The sequence below is a fragment of the Pipistrellus kuhlii genome, unplaced genomic scaffold, assembly GCF_014108245.1.
Source record: "Pipistrellus kuhlii isolate mPipKuh1 unplaced genomic scaffold, mPipKuh1.p scaffold_m20_p_9, whole genome shotgun sequence".
Taxonomy (NCBI): domain Eukaryota; kingdom Metazoa; phylum Chordata; class Mammalia; order Chiroptera; family Vespertilionidae; genus Pipistrellus; species Pipistrellus kuhlii.
The window spans coordinates 24,047,446-24,062,246 of record NW_023425595.1 but is presented as its reverse complement, the minus strand read 5'-3'; the positions used below and the strand labels follow the sequence as shown (position 1 = coordinate 24,062,246).

Genomic DNA, 14,801 nt, shown 5'->3' with positions numbered 1-14,801 from the left:
GTTGCTTTTTAGAGAGAGAATATAAGGGAGGTATAGAGGGGAAGAAAGAGGGAGAAACATCTGTGGAAGAGACACATTGATTGGTTGCCTCCTCTACATGCCCTGACCAGGGCCAGGGATTGAACCTGCAACCCAAATAAGTGTCCTTGACCAGGAATCCAACCTGAGACCCCTCTGCCGATGCTGTAACCACTTAGCAACACTGGTCAGGGTGAGAAGAACATTATCTTGATTAATGTTCCCATGGCCAGATCTTCATTCTTTAGAAGAATAAACTTTTCCAAAATGCTGCTCTCCCCAAGTACTCCTACCCATTCCCACCAAACCTTAGGTCTATCAGAATTTCAGGGCAAGGAAAGTATATCTCAAAGTGTATTTTGATAATGCACAGTAAGTGAAGATGACATACCCTTCTCACAAAGCACATGGCCACCCATAGTTGAGAATTACTTCTCTCTCTGAGGGAATGGTATAACACAGACTGATGGGTAAGGGAGAGCCTCAGGGTATGGTGATTGTATGTTGAAAAAAGAAAGAGAAAAACCTAAGAACAGTAGTAATCATGGAGGTTCAAAGTTGAATCGAAAACCTCAAAATCCAAAGGCCAGGATTGGAAGGAAGGGCATGATTACTACATAGGAGAGACACTGTTGTCCATGTGACATGTATGAAATACGAATGTAGTCATGACACTCTCTGCTTAAGATCTTCATTGGCTCCCGATGAATACTAAATGAATTTCAGATTCCTTATCATAGCACATAAGGACTCTGTAAACTGGCCTCTACTACTTGTTAGACTCATCTTTCACCACTCTCTTTCTCAAAGACTGTGTCCTCCTGCCACACCAAAATTCTTGCTATTTCCCAAACAAGTCATGTGCTTTATTGCTTTTCTAGCTTTGAACATTCTGTTACATCTACTTGGAATGCTCTTCTCTGTGCTCTGCCTGGTAATTCCTACTGGCACTTCAAGAGCAGTTTCCCTGCTGCTTCATCTGCAATTTTTCTTTAAGAAGCCTCCCTACTCCTTTCTATTAATCGGCACCTTCTTCTGCTGTGACTTCAAGTCACTTTGTTCATGGGAAGTGTTGACCTTTGTTATGCCCAACCTTTCTCCAATACTTAGAGCTTTTAGAAAGAACTGCCATATTCATCCCTGAGTCCCCAATAGAGCAGGTGCTCAATAAACTTTTGCTGAAAAAGGAAGGGACTGAGTCATCATGACTTCAAGTTTGAAATACTTGGTTTGTTGACAGTGGGATCCACCCAGGCTTTTAATCTTTATAAACCTGTCAGGCTAGAGCCACAGAAGAACACAGAGGAAGTCCCTAGCTATAAGTCTAGAAGAGGCACAGGAAGAAGGAGTTGTAGGAAACTGAGTTATTCAGTTTGGGAACTAATGGGGTTTAAGACAGAGTGAGAGCCCTCAGTCCATTTCCCTGCCATCAGCATGAAGGCTACTGCTGAAGTGGAACTATGTTGTGGTTTCCCATCAATGCCAGGGATAACACATCAGAAAGGGTACGGATGACACTTCTACAACTAAGAAGTGTCAATTCTGATAGCAGGGAGCTATATAGTAGTGGGATGAACTGGGGAACAGAAGATTAAACGAAACATCTGTGAGACCCCTTAGGAGCCTACTGAACAAGATAAGAGGGACTTGGGTGCGGGGTGCGCTGCAGGGCTGAGGCCAACGGCCTGCCTGGAAGCGGAGCTCCATGCCCCAAGGCTTAGGGAGCTCACCAAGGAGAATGTCAAGTTCTAAGGGTGGCCAATTCTATTCAGAAGGTCTTCATCCCTAAGGGGCCCATAATAGCCATGGACTGGGTTCAGATTGATGCCAATCCCTCAGTCCTTCACGACCAGTTCATCACTCACAGGCTTGGATTAATCCCCCTCACTAGTGATGACCTTGTGGAGAAGCTGCAGTACTCCTGGGACTGCACGTGTGAGAAGTTCTGCCCCGAGAGCTCCTTGGAGTTCATTCTGACGTGCGGTGCAACGAAGACCAGACTCCGTGCATCACCTCTTGAGACCTCAACTCCAGCAGCCCCGGGTCATTCCAGTGACATCCTGGAATCGAGATAAGGATCCCAGTGACTACGTGCACCAGGATGACAACTTCATCAACAAGCTGAGAAAGGGCCAGAAGCTGAGACTCCACGCCTATGCCGAGAAGGGCTTTGGCAAGGAACATGCTACGTCGAACCCACCTGCAGGGGTGGCTTTTGAATATGATCCCGACAATGCTCAGAGGCACAGTATACCAAGCCATGGGAATGGCCAAAGAATGAGTACTCAGAGCTGGATAAAGATGAGTCCCAGGCTCCGTACGACCCCAATAGCAAACCCGAGAGGTTTTACTACAACATGGAGTCCTGTAGCTCTCTGTGCCCTGAAACCATTGTTCTCTCAGCCCTCTCTGGGTTGAAGAAGAAGCTGAGTGATTTATAGACACAATTGAGCCACAAGATCCTGAGTGATGTCCTAACCATAAATTAACTGAAGCTCATTTGCCCGAACGGAAAAGGACCCGAGTAGCAGCTGTGTGCAGGTCTTCTGAGACCCTCTTAGTTTCTAAAGTCCCGACAGCTATCATTCTTGGCAAGCCATGAGCACCAACTAGAGAGGTAGCAGAGGGGAAGGATGCCCCTCCCAGTGTTGCTTGGTCCCAGGTAGATTACGAGGGGTGCCCCTGGTATTTGAGGCAGGGCAGTCCTTCACTGTGCATGCACCATCCCTGGCCCTGCCTGCTGATGGCCAGGTCTCCCCAGAACCCAGACCGCCCTTCCCCACTGATCTGCTTGTAGAGGTCATACTGCTTCCCTGTTGAAAACCACTGAGCTAGACCCTTCTTTTTGGTCATTTCAGCTCTTGACTTACTTTCTGTGTGAACGTTAGCATTTTCACAGTTGTACCTCAGGTTTCTGCTTTAGGATTGAGTGTTTGAAGTCTCATTCAGGTCGCCTACAAACCCAGCCCCCGCCCACGGTCAGCCTACACTTGGCTCAAATTCCCAAGCGTCTTTAGACCTTGGCTGTCCCTCCTCCACTTCACCTCCAAATAAACCCTGTATTTCATTCTCTCTCTTTAAAAGAAAAGAAAAAAAAAGATAAGACGGATTTGATGTTGGGCCTCATTGGCTAGTATACACATATTGAGAGTCTATTACATTCTTAGTACTTGCCACTCTCACCTAATTCTGAAAAAAGTGGATCATATTGTCCACCTCTGGCATTTGTTTAAGACATATGATCCATAGGCTGGGAACAATTTATGAGTCTTGGGATTAGAACTCTTCTTAAATTAATGTTTGTAACATCTGAATCAGTTGGCTCAAGTATCAACAGTAAAATGCAAGGTCTAAAACCAGAGTGCACACCAATTGGATAAGTTATTTAACTTTTATGTGCCTCAATTCCCTCTTTAGTAAAATGGGTATGATACTAATAGTATATACCTCATAAGGTTGTATTAAATATATAATGGATTATTTAACTGTTAATAAGAGTGATCAATAAGTATTGTCTATTATTATAACTATTAAGAGGCAGTTACAAAATAATTGTGATTATGTGAGATGGTGGATATGTTAAGTAACCTTATTGAAGGAACCATTTTACAATATGTATGTGTATCAAATCACCAAGTTATACAACTTAATTTTACACGATATGTCAATTCTCTAGACAGCTGGGGTGGGGGAGGCAAATTCTCTAAAGTATGACCTTCTGAACTGAAAAAATAATGGTTATATTTTTCTAGCATGATGGGATCTGTATTAGTCCAGACTCTTAAAGATGCAAATGACAGAATTCCAGTTCAAATGAGCTTAAGCCAAAAGGAGGACTTTCTTTTTCTTAAAAAAAAAAAAAAAAAAAAAAAAAAATTATATATATATTAGTTTTTACAGAAAGGAAGAGAGAGGGATAAAAACATTGATGAGAGAGAAACATTGATCAGCTGCCTCTTGCACAACCCCTACTGGGGATGTGCCCACAACCAAGGTACATGCCCCTGATTGGAATCGAACCTAGGACCTTTCAGTCCGCAGGCCAATGCTCTATCCACTGAGCCAAACTAGTTTCGGCAAGGAGGACTTTCTTGATGTGTCTCTCTGAAAAGCCCAAGGTTATGGATACCAGCATCAATACAGTTGGTTTCAGAGGCAAAAAGTGACACCACAGTGACTTGGCTTTTTATTTAATCTCTCAGTTCTGCTTTCTTCTACGTTAATTTTATTCTCAGACAGGCTCCTTTTGTAGAAACAATATTGCTATTGACAATTTCAGTCTTGCATTCCCACAAGTTAATCATGGTAGAGAGATCTAGCAAAAATTTCAACACTGATTCTCATTGGTCCAAAGTAAATCAAATGCTTATTCCTAACCCAACCACTGTCATTCTGTTTGGCTAGGCCTGGGTTGTGTGCCTACCACTGAGTGAGTTAGTAGGGCCTTTCCACAAAGACAAATTAAGGTGTGGTGTCCAGAAGAAAAGCACCCAGAGGCAGAGAGGGACAGATTCAGGTTTGGGGGAGCCTAAAGCTTTATCATTTTTGGCCTTTGCTTAATAAAAATAATATAAAATCACCAATTTAAAAATGAGTATTAAACTGAATATTACTAAGAATGAAAAAATAAATCACATCAAATTATTGGAATGTTGGTGATTTGGTTCTTTTCTTTAAGTCTGTTTAGGCAATTTACTAGAAATGCTTATATTTTAATGCTTTTTGATTGTTTTCCCTCACTGGTTTGGCTCAGTGGATAGAGTGTTGGCCTGTAGACCAAAGAGTCCCAAGTTCAAATCTGGTCAAGGGCAGGTACCTTGGTTGCAGGCTTCTCCCAAGCCCAGGCCCTGGTCAGGGCTCATGAAAGGAGGCAACCAATAGATGTGTTTCTGTCAAATCAATGTTTCTCTCTGTCTTTCCTTCTCTTTTTCACTCCCCCCCCCCAAAAAAAAAATCAATGGAAAAATATACTTGGGGAGGATAAATAAATAAATAACTTATTGATTGTAATGTAGCTTCCTCTCCCCATCTAGAAAGTTCTATAATTTGTAGACCCTCCCAGAATTTATAGGGACCCATGCAAGTGAAGGACTCTGAGGCTTAAAACTTTGTTAGCTTCACAATAAATTCAACTCTGGACATAGGACAAGCAAACACAACAGATGTCTATTTCTTCATAGCAATTTTTTGTTTTGTTTTAAAGAATGGTGATCTGGACATATATCCAAATAACTCTGCTCAGGCCACCGCGTCTGGGGAACCTTGAGTCTTGGCAGAACAACTGATCATCATTTTGTACTTTGTGGCACTGGCCAAACCCAGCTGGATTTTTGCTACACTGATTTTAACAGCTCTGCACTCACGTAATTCAGTGCTTTAAAAGGCCATGTTTTATTTGGCACTGATGCTTTCAACAAATTTACAGGGACCATTGGCCTGAGGAGTCAAAAGCTGAACCTGTTCTGCCTCAGCTCCTGGTCATGTCCTAATTTCTTCCTTCTTCTTCTCGTCTACTTTTTCTCCCATCCCTTACTTCTCTTCTTCCTTCTTCTTTTCCTCCACTTTTCCTTCTCCCCTTTCCTCTTCCCCCCTGATTGTTTTGACAGATCTTTCAGCTCAGACAGTACATCACACATGAGGCCTAAATTATGAGCAAATTCCACTGACGTCAGGCCATTTGTACATCCAGTGAACTTGGCTCGGTTTTTGGCATTTGAGCTGTGTCCATTGGAGACGCAGACAAGTGCCTTCAGGGCAACAGAGGCATTCCAGATGGCGGTGTTCAGATAGGCTCCCCAGCACACTGCCTCCCATCTGGGCCAGCGCTCTGAATGCCATAGGCCACTCTCAGCACATCCCCATAGCTGCTGTTGACTCTTGGAAGCAGCGCAGCAAACATACTGTGACTTATCAGGGGAAACCTGCAGATGATTAACTCTGAGCCCATTATATGCTGCATTTCCATCCAAGCGGACTCCAGGCTGAGGGTAAAAGGAGGCTAGGAGAGAGGGCAGACACAGTGGAACACCAGGAGTTTGGCAGCAACTGTAAATGCTTTCTCCCCAGCTGAGGAGACATATCAGTAGGAGAAACAACATATTTTCAGATATACAAAACGTGGGTTCAGGTGCCTGCTGTGTCACTCATTACCTGTGAGAACTTGAAAGGTGGTGGTGGATATCTATCAAGTGTTCTTTCCCAGGTGCTACCTCTGGAAATAGCAGCTACTTTCCTTTGGGGCACTGCTTTCCTGCTCTCTAAGGCTCAGAGCTCTGTCCTCCTAATCCCAGCCCCTCCCCTCTCCTATCCCTCAGTGATAGTACCCAGCGGGGCCAGTGACAGTGTCCCAGTGTCTCTATGAATGTTAATATACCTTACAACTCCAGCCAAAACCGGTTTGGCTCAGTGGTAGAGCATCGGCCTGTGGACTGAAGGGTCCCGGATCAAGGGCATGTACCTTGGTTGCGGGCATATCCCCAGTGGGGGGTGTGCAAGAAGCAGCTGATCGATGATGACTCTCTCTTATCGATGTTTCTAGCTCTCTATCTCTCTCCCTTCCTCTCTGTACAAAATCAATAAAATATGTTTAAAAAATATATATACCTTACAACTCCAAAATGAGGGAGGAGAGAAAACAGCTATCACTCTAGCTAGGAGAAATGGAGACATCTAAAGTTAAACGGTTTGCCTCCACTTCCCTGAACCACTGCCACAGCTACCCAGATTTATAGAGGCAATGTGGGATTACACATATGTGAATTTTCCTGGCAAATTATTCTTTCAAGGATTAAAGGACCTTTTTTTTCTGTTTAAACATGTTATTCACAGACTTTTCTGAAATGTTTAACATACTTCCCTTACTTTATGAAAGATGCCACATTTAACCTCTACTGGATGGCAAGGAGTCATCAGAATGAATAGTTCTTTCTGTGTGATAACATCGTTTGGGGATTTTTTTTTTTTTAAGTTTGTCCCAGTCTGCACTTCCTAGCTCCTTCCTGCTCACCCAAGCACCACAGGGCGAGCTCCCCACAAGAATGAGCTTCTTTCATGGCCAAAGCTCTGATTCTCTTCCTGTCTTACATCTCCCTTCCTGATGTGTTCTTGCATTCCTCTGGCTCTTGAACTTCGGTTTGCTTCCTGCTTTGAGTCCAGCAGTTTTCCCCCCTTGGATCTCACCTGTGATCCAACTGCTCTGCATCTGACCTTTGGTCCTCTTCCTCATATGCCATTCTGCCTTTGCCCTTGGGCCCTGTTCTGCCTCCAGCTGGCACTTGTACTGAGCCAGGCTAGGGTCCCATGACAAGGGATCAGATGCTAGTGTTCCTGTTGCCTTTCACATGGTTAAATGGCCTGAGATCATTTACTTCAGGGACAAACAACCTTACACACCACCATAGCCCTTCGAGTAAGACAAAATATCTGGGTGTGGAAGTAGGGTTACTGCAGATATTCATACTGCGGCAGGGGGCATATTGTAATTGGGCAGTTCAGATATCAGTTCTCTGGGGAGTGTCAGTTACCATGGTTAATTGGGTTATAGATGCTTTGTTGGAATGGTTACATTTCCAAACCTGACAGCTAGGTTCAATTGCTGGTCCCTGAATTGCCCAGGCCCAGCTTCCTCTTTTTCTCTCTCTGCTGACTCACGACCACAAACCCACCTAGCTTATATTAGTAACATCCTCTTTCTGCTTCTAGAGACATGGCTCTTCATCTCCATAAAAAAAGACATAAAGAGGAGTTAGTAAAACATAAAAATGTATGTATGTACATGTGGAAATGGATCTTACCCTTTGTAAGGGTTAAGGGCAGCTGACATGCTAAAAATATTCTGAAGGAATGGATGCTCTTGAGTAAGCTATAGAAAACATTGCAAAAGACAAAGCATGCAAAATTTAATGTACAAACATCTGTTCCACTTGAAGAACTTCAGAGAATCTTGACCAATACCATGCTCTCAACAACCCTCTGAGAAACTGCTTTTTGTCTGCTTCACATGGAGCTGGTCCATCTGCCTGTCTAGCCACAAAGCACAGGGGAGCCCAGCCCGGAGGCCCACCTTCAATATACACGCAGAAGCTTCCTCCTTTCTTCCCACCCCTCTTGCCCAATTCTGCTCCCCCTTGCTTTGCCATCCCATGCACACTTGAATGCAGTGATCCTCAAACCTGGCCCCATGTCAGAATCATACAGGGAGAAGTTTAAATTTTTTGATGTCCAGGCCCAACACAACCAATTAAATCAGAATTATGGGTGGGGCCCATGCATGAAATTTCCCCTTAACATTTTATTGAGAAAAACTGCATAATGCAATTTGCAAGATACATACATATATATATGTGTGTGTGTGTATGTATGTATGTATATATATATATATATATATATATATCCATCACCTAGGTCATCCTTTTAGCTTTTATTCTACATGTCTACCCATTTTCTAGCATTTTATTAACGTTCCTCTAAACATCCATTAATCCATTCCATTTTTAAATACATTTTAAAGTAAATTAATCACTAGGACTTATGGAGAGGGGAGAATGGAGAGTTAGTGCTGAATGGCCACAGTTTCTGTTTAGGGTGATGAAAAGGGTTCAGAAATAGATAGTGGTGATGGTTGCACAGTATTGTGAATGCAATTAATGCCACTAACTTGTACAGTTAAATTGATTATCATACAGACATTATATGTGCATATAGTACATATGTGTATTTTTAAAAAATATATTTTATTTATTTTATTACAGAGAGGAAGGGAGAGGGATAGAGAGTTAGAAACATCGATGAGAGAGAAACATCAACCAGCTGCCTCCTGCACCACCATCCCCGCCCCCACTGGGGATGTGCCCACAACCAAGGTACATGCCCTTGACCGGAATCGAACCTGGGACCCTTCAGTCCGCAGACCCGTCGCTCTATCCACTGAGCCAAACCGGTTTTGGCAAATGTGTATTTTTAATCATAGTTTTTTAAAACAGTAAATTGCAAATAATGATATATTATTTCCTGAATTTAGCGTGTATGTGTTTCATTATTATTTCTTTTTAAAGATGTGCTTTTATTGCTTTTTTTTTTTTTTTTTAAGAGAGAGAGGATGGGAGAAGGATAGAGAGATAGAAATATTGATGAGCCCCCTACTGAGGATGGAGCTGCAAACTGAGCATGTGCCCTGACCAAGAATGGAACTGGTGACCTCAACCACACCAGCCAGGCTCGTTATTCTTTATACTGTACACATATATTATAGATATTGCAGAATAGAAAGTCTTTTAAACATGCTTTTATTTATTTTTTAAAGAAAGGGGTAGGGATAGAGGGATAGAAACATCAATTACAGAGAACATCATTGATTAGCTGCCTCCTCCACAGCCCATGGCCCCTACTTTGGATTAAGGCTGCAACCAAGGTACATGCCCTGGACCACAATCGAACCTGGGATCCTTCAGTCCGCAATGCTCTATCCACCAAGCCAAACTGGCTAGGACATTAAAAGAATGAGTAGTATTTTTTACTTGCAGGAAATTTTTATTCCATTTCTATCAAGACCACCCATGCTTTCTCCTTCACCTACAGAAATTTTACCTTTCTTAAGGAATCAACATAACTTCCCTACTTCCCTCTGGCTACTGCAGCCACCATTAACCTCCCCTTCTTTTGAATTTGCTTATTATCTTTGCCATTCTTCGTAGACCAAATTAAATACTGTCTTATTTCACAGCCCTTTTCATTTCAGATAGAGAGACAGCCTGCTTGCACTCTCTCAGGCCCATCCTCATCCTTCCCAGGCTCAGTTCTCACAGGCTCTCTTGTTCTTTGGCTCTTGGTACAGTAAAGCAATGGGAGCACCATCAAAGACTGAACGCAGAGGAAGGGAGAAGCCAGGGTATTTCTCACTCTTTCTTTCCCTGCTTCCTGTGGAATCTGGCAGGGGCCCACTGGACAGCCTCTCCCTTCCTGGCCCCAGGTCTCCCCTGGGCAATTCCCCTCGTGGTTCTAGCTTCCCCTGCCTGTCAGTTCAGGCTTCTGGGCTCTGGTAGCACTATCTTCTTCCAGTGTCACCATGGAACAAGGGGAGTGACCTCCTAATTTTGTTAAATCTCTGGGTTGCTTCACCCTTCTTTATTTGGCTTCTTCACTCTTCCATTCATCTATGTGACTAATCCTCTGTAAAAATAAAATGTCCTGTTCTGTGAAAGACCCATTTATTTTCCTGGCTACATCCCAACTGATACATACAATGTATAGTGGAAAGAGCACAAGCCTGGAAGCTGGAGGGCCCTACGTTTGAGTCCTGTTACTCTATGAATTTGGGCAAGCGACTAAACCCCATTCTATAAACTAGGGGCTCTACCACCTACATCATTGGATTATGATGAATGTTAAATGGCAAACTTGATGGATAGCTCCTATACGATAAGTAGGACTCAATCAGTAGTAGCTACTATTGTTTACTTATAAACCCCATGACAGCATGGCCATATTATTATTCTCTTTGTGTCCTCGTGCTTTGTTTGTTTGGATACTCACCAGATATTTTTTCCCTGGTTGATTTTTAGAGTGGATGGTGGGAGGGGGAGAGAGAAACATTGATGTGAGAGAGATCCATCAATTGATTCATTTTTGCAAGGGCCCCCACTGGGGCAGGGATTGAACCTTTGATCTAGGTATGTGCCCTTGACCAAGAATTGAACCCGCAACCCTTCACTGCTCGCGGCTCGCTGCTCAGGGTGATGCTCTAACCACTTAGCACACAGATCTAGTGCTTTTTATAAAGGTCATATTCCTGCCTCTTAAGTTTCACTTCATCAGCAACTTATTGAGCACCTGCTATGTACTTGCTATTGTGCTGGGCACTAATTCTAGAAAACACAACACAAATAAAGCCCTTGCTTTCAATGTACTTACAGTTTAACAGGAGTGAGAGACGTGACACAAATCTGCAGAAAGGCATTCTGACAAACACACCAAACATACACACGTGACACTGGTGGGTACATAGCTGAAGGAATGTCTAGGAACAGCAGGCACAGCTTCTGAGGAGTGGGAACTCTGCTGGCTCTGAAAGAAGAGAAGCCTTCCCACAAGCAAAGGATGCAGGGAAGGAGAGTTCAGGCAGAGGGAATGGCATGCTCTTTGCACTTTCTATTTCTTTCTGCCTAGAATTATCTTCACCCAGATTTTTGTATGGCTCACTTTATCATCTCTTTCAAATATTTATTTGTTTATGTGTCATCTTCTCAGTGAGGGATTCCTGAAACCCTGTTGAAACATTAAAACATTGGAACATCTCCTCCTCATATCTCAGGTATCAAATAAAATGCCTTTTCCAGAAATGTCTTATCTCATCCTCCCAACCTAAAACAGCTATTCTGATCCTAGTTATGCCTTATAATATCATCGCATTTTATTTTATTCATACTACTCATTATTATCTTAAGTTATTCTATTTATTTACTTGTTTATTGTTTGTCCCCTCCATTCTCCATTAGAACATAGGCTTCATTAAGACCTGAGATCTTGACACATAGCATTCAATAAATATTGGTCAAATGAATGTAAAAGCTGTGCTAAAGGCTTCACATGATTGATTCACCTACTATTCATAGCAACCCCCATTAAGTAGCATTAATAGACTCTTCTTTTCTCAAGTGACAAAACAAAGGTTTAAAGAGCTTACACAGGTAGACAGAGGCAGAACCCAGATTTGAACACGAGCAGTTTGATTCCAGTATTCATTTTGAGTTAGTTTATTTAACTGTAGGACTTCTCAGAGCCTTGGAATCTGCATATACAACATTTCCTGAAAGAGTAGGAAAGCATATACAACATTACCCAAATTTGCCTGGCCAGCGTGGCTTAATGGTTGAGCGTCGACCTATGAACCAGTACTCCCAGTCAGGGCATATGCCCAGGTTGTGGGCTCATTCCCCAGTGTGGGGCATGCAGGAAGCAGCCAATCAATGATTCTCATCATTGATTTTTCTATCTCTCTTTACTCTTCATTCTTAACTGAAATAAATAAAAATATATTAAAAAATAATAAAAACTAAAACATTACCCAAACTTACCTGACCACAGAATTCTCTTTTTGGTGTGTGTGTGTGTGTGTGTGTGTGTGTGTGTGTGTAATATTCCTAGAGTTCTTTAGAAAATTTTTGGACATCTGCCATATACTTCTAGCTAATTTAACTGGGAAGTTGGTAGAGCTTCATTAACAAGTCAATAACATAATTTCATTGTAATCCCATGAAGGAGTAGATGTCTCAATAGGAAAGCAAATGCAGCAAAAGCAGTAGAGGAGGAAAAGTAGATGAGAGACAAATAAGAAAAAGGTAGCTATAGAAAGAGGAAGGTGCACTCTGCAACTGCTCAGGATGTGGGCCTGAGTAAGTAAAGGAGCAGAAAATTAAGTTTGATCTGTGACACAGAGGAGCACACAGAACCTCAATGGATGAGTAGACATTGGTATTGTTTACTCAACATCTGTTCTCTTTCTTCCTTTTTCAAAAAAAAATCCCACATTTTCCCTTGTAATTTACCTTTTTCACTCAGTCCTGAGCTTCCTTAAGCCAGTCACTGTCTTTGACGAATAGGTCACCTTATTCAATTCTGGTTAGTGAGACATAAAATCAAGTCTGCTTGGAGACTTCTAAAAAAGGTTTGCCTCTTCATGATAAAGAGACTCATGAGAAGAAGTGTTGTTGTCTATATGTGATGTCAAGGACTGGGCAAAGCTAACACTAATGAGAATGGTGGAGCAGAAAAATTGAATATTCTCTCTTTAGTTTTCTTTTGAGCTAAAAAAAGAGATACCTTGGGAGGTATACTAAAGTGATTGAATGTTAGATAAGGAAAAAAGTCACTCTATTCCAGGAAATAGCATTATTCTGCTTCAGAATTTCAGCTATCAGTCCCTATCTCAGGTGACTGTCAGTTGACTGTTTCAGGAATGAAGGTCTGAATCTCCATTACGCACGTAGCTTGCACAAAATGTTGCAAAAGAGATGAATCAGTGCCAGCACAAGAGTGCTGCCTCAATTGGCGTAAGTGGGGCTTGTACTGAGGGGCGACATGAGGGGCGTAACTGTCAGATCAATGAGGTAGTACTCGAGTAAAGATCCCCAAACTGCAGCTGAAGATTTTAAAGATTCTTTTCATTTCTAAATTAGGTTCTTATTTCTTGGATGCCCAGCTACATCCAAGTGGGGATCTTGTAAAATTCCCACTTGAAACCTGCCATGTTTGCCATCTCTCCACATGAGGCTAGGTGCCTACATTCTTGACTTGGAGCCTTTAGATCTGTCCTAGAGAAGAGGCAGACTCTGTCAGAATTGCCTCTTGAATTGTTGGTTTCTCTGGCAGAATGGAGATTCAATAACAATAGAACAGGAGGTTCTCTTTGGCTAGATAATCCTGTCTATAAGCTCCCTTTACAGCAATCAGACTGCCATTGGCTTCAGAGTCTGATTTCAATAGATTTTTAGATGCTTTAAAGAACAGACGCGAGCTTCACTCTATGAACTTCACTCCATGAACTTGTCCAAAGCCACACAGTTAAGTGGAAGAATAAGAATTAAAACCCAACTTGTCTAACTCCAAAAATTTTGCATATAATCATTATACTAAATGAGACCTGTCAAAATTTGTGACAAGTGCCAGGCTGGCGTGGCTCAGCCACTGAGCATTGACCTATGAACCAGGAGGTCGCAGTTCAATTCCCAGTCAGGGAACATGCTGGGATTGCGGCTCGATCCTCAGTGTATGGTGTGCAGGAGGCAGTCAATCAATGATTCTCTCTCATCATTCAAGTCTCCATCTCCATCTCCCTCTCCCTCTCCCTTCCTCTCTGAAATAAATAAAAATATATATATTTTTTAAAAGTTTGTGCCAAGTAACTTTATGCATGAGAAAATCTTGTTAAGTCAAGAAAAGGTAGTGAGACTAATCTTCACCCCAAACTGTGGGCACATTTGTCATTTATATTCCTTCTACTGAAGAGGAACCAGTAGGATGGAGAACCCATGAACTCCTAAACTTTGACTAGAGAGATAATCTCAGTTACTATGATGGAGATGGTTTCCTAGAATTGGACACTTAGGTAAAGCTGCCTTTGGCAATGAACAGGCTAGGCAATTTATCATCACTGAGGCATTTGTTTGAGATAAGAGAATAGAAATTGTTTCCTATTCTCTTCCTTGACTTGGTACATTCATTGGACAAGGAGCTCTGTGCCAGGCTTTCTAGCTCCCTTTGTACCTTCAAAGGCATGAAAAAATTATAGTTATATAAACTTCTTTGTATATTTATATATATATATACATATATATAATAATACATAATGATACTATATGTATTTAAATTTTATTATATTATATATAATTTATATTTTATATATATTATATATGTTATATGTAAAATTATTGTTCATTTTATAATTATACTAGAGGCCCAATGCACAAAATTAATGCAAGAAATAAGCCTTATTTCCCCTGGCTGCTGGCACCAGGTTTCCTCTGACACCTGGGATCTGGGCTTCACTTGTAGTCCTGGCTTAGTCCAGAAGGTCATACGGAAGGATGTCCGATCTAATTAGCATATTATGCTTTTATTATTATAGATTTATACATTATAACTATAATTATATTTATATAATTTATATAGCATAATCATTTCATAGTTTATTGTTTTATATATAATTATTATCTTATAAATTTATAATTTACAAAATGCTTGCAATATGACCCTTTTTTGCAGGGAGGAATGGGAAACCATGCTGATAA

At 41.7% G+C, this 14,801-nt stretch overlaps 1 pseudogene; it reads left to right on the top strand.

Annotated features, from left to right (window-relative positions):
- Positions 1–1,478: 1,478 nt before the first annotated feature.
- LOC118713169 lies at positions 1,479–3,091 on the top strand (annotated as a pseudogene).
- The last annotated feature ends 11,710 nt before the right edge of the window (positions 3,092–14,801 follow it).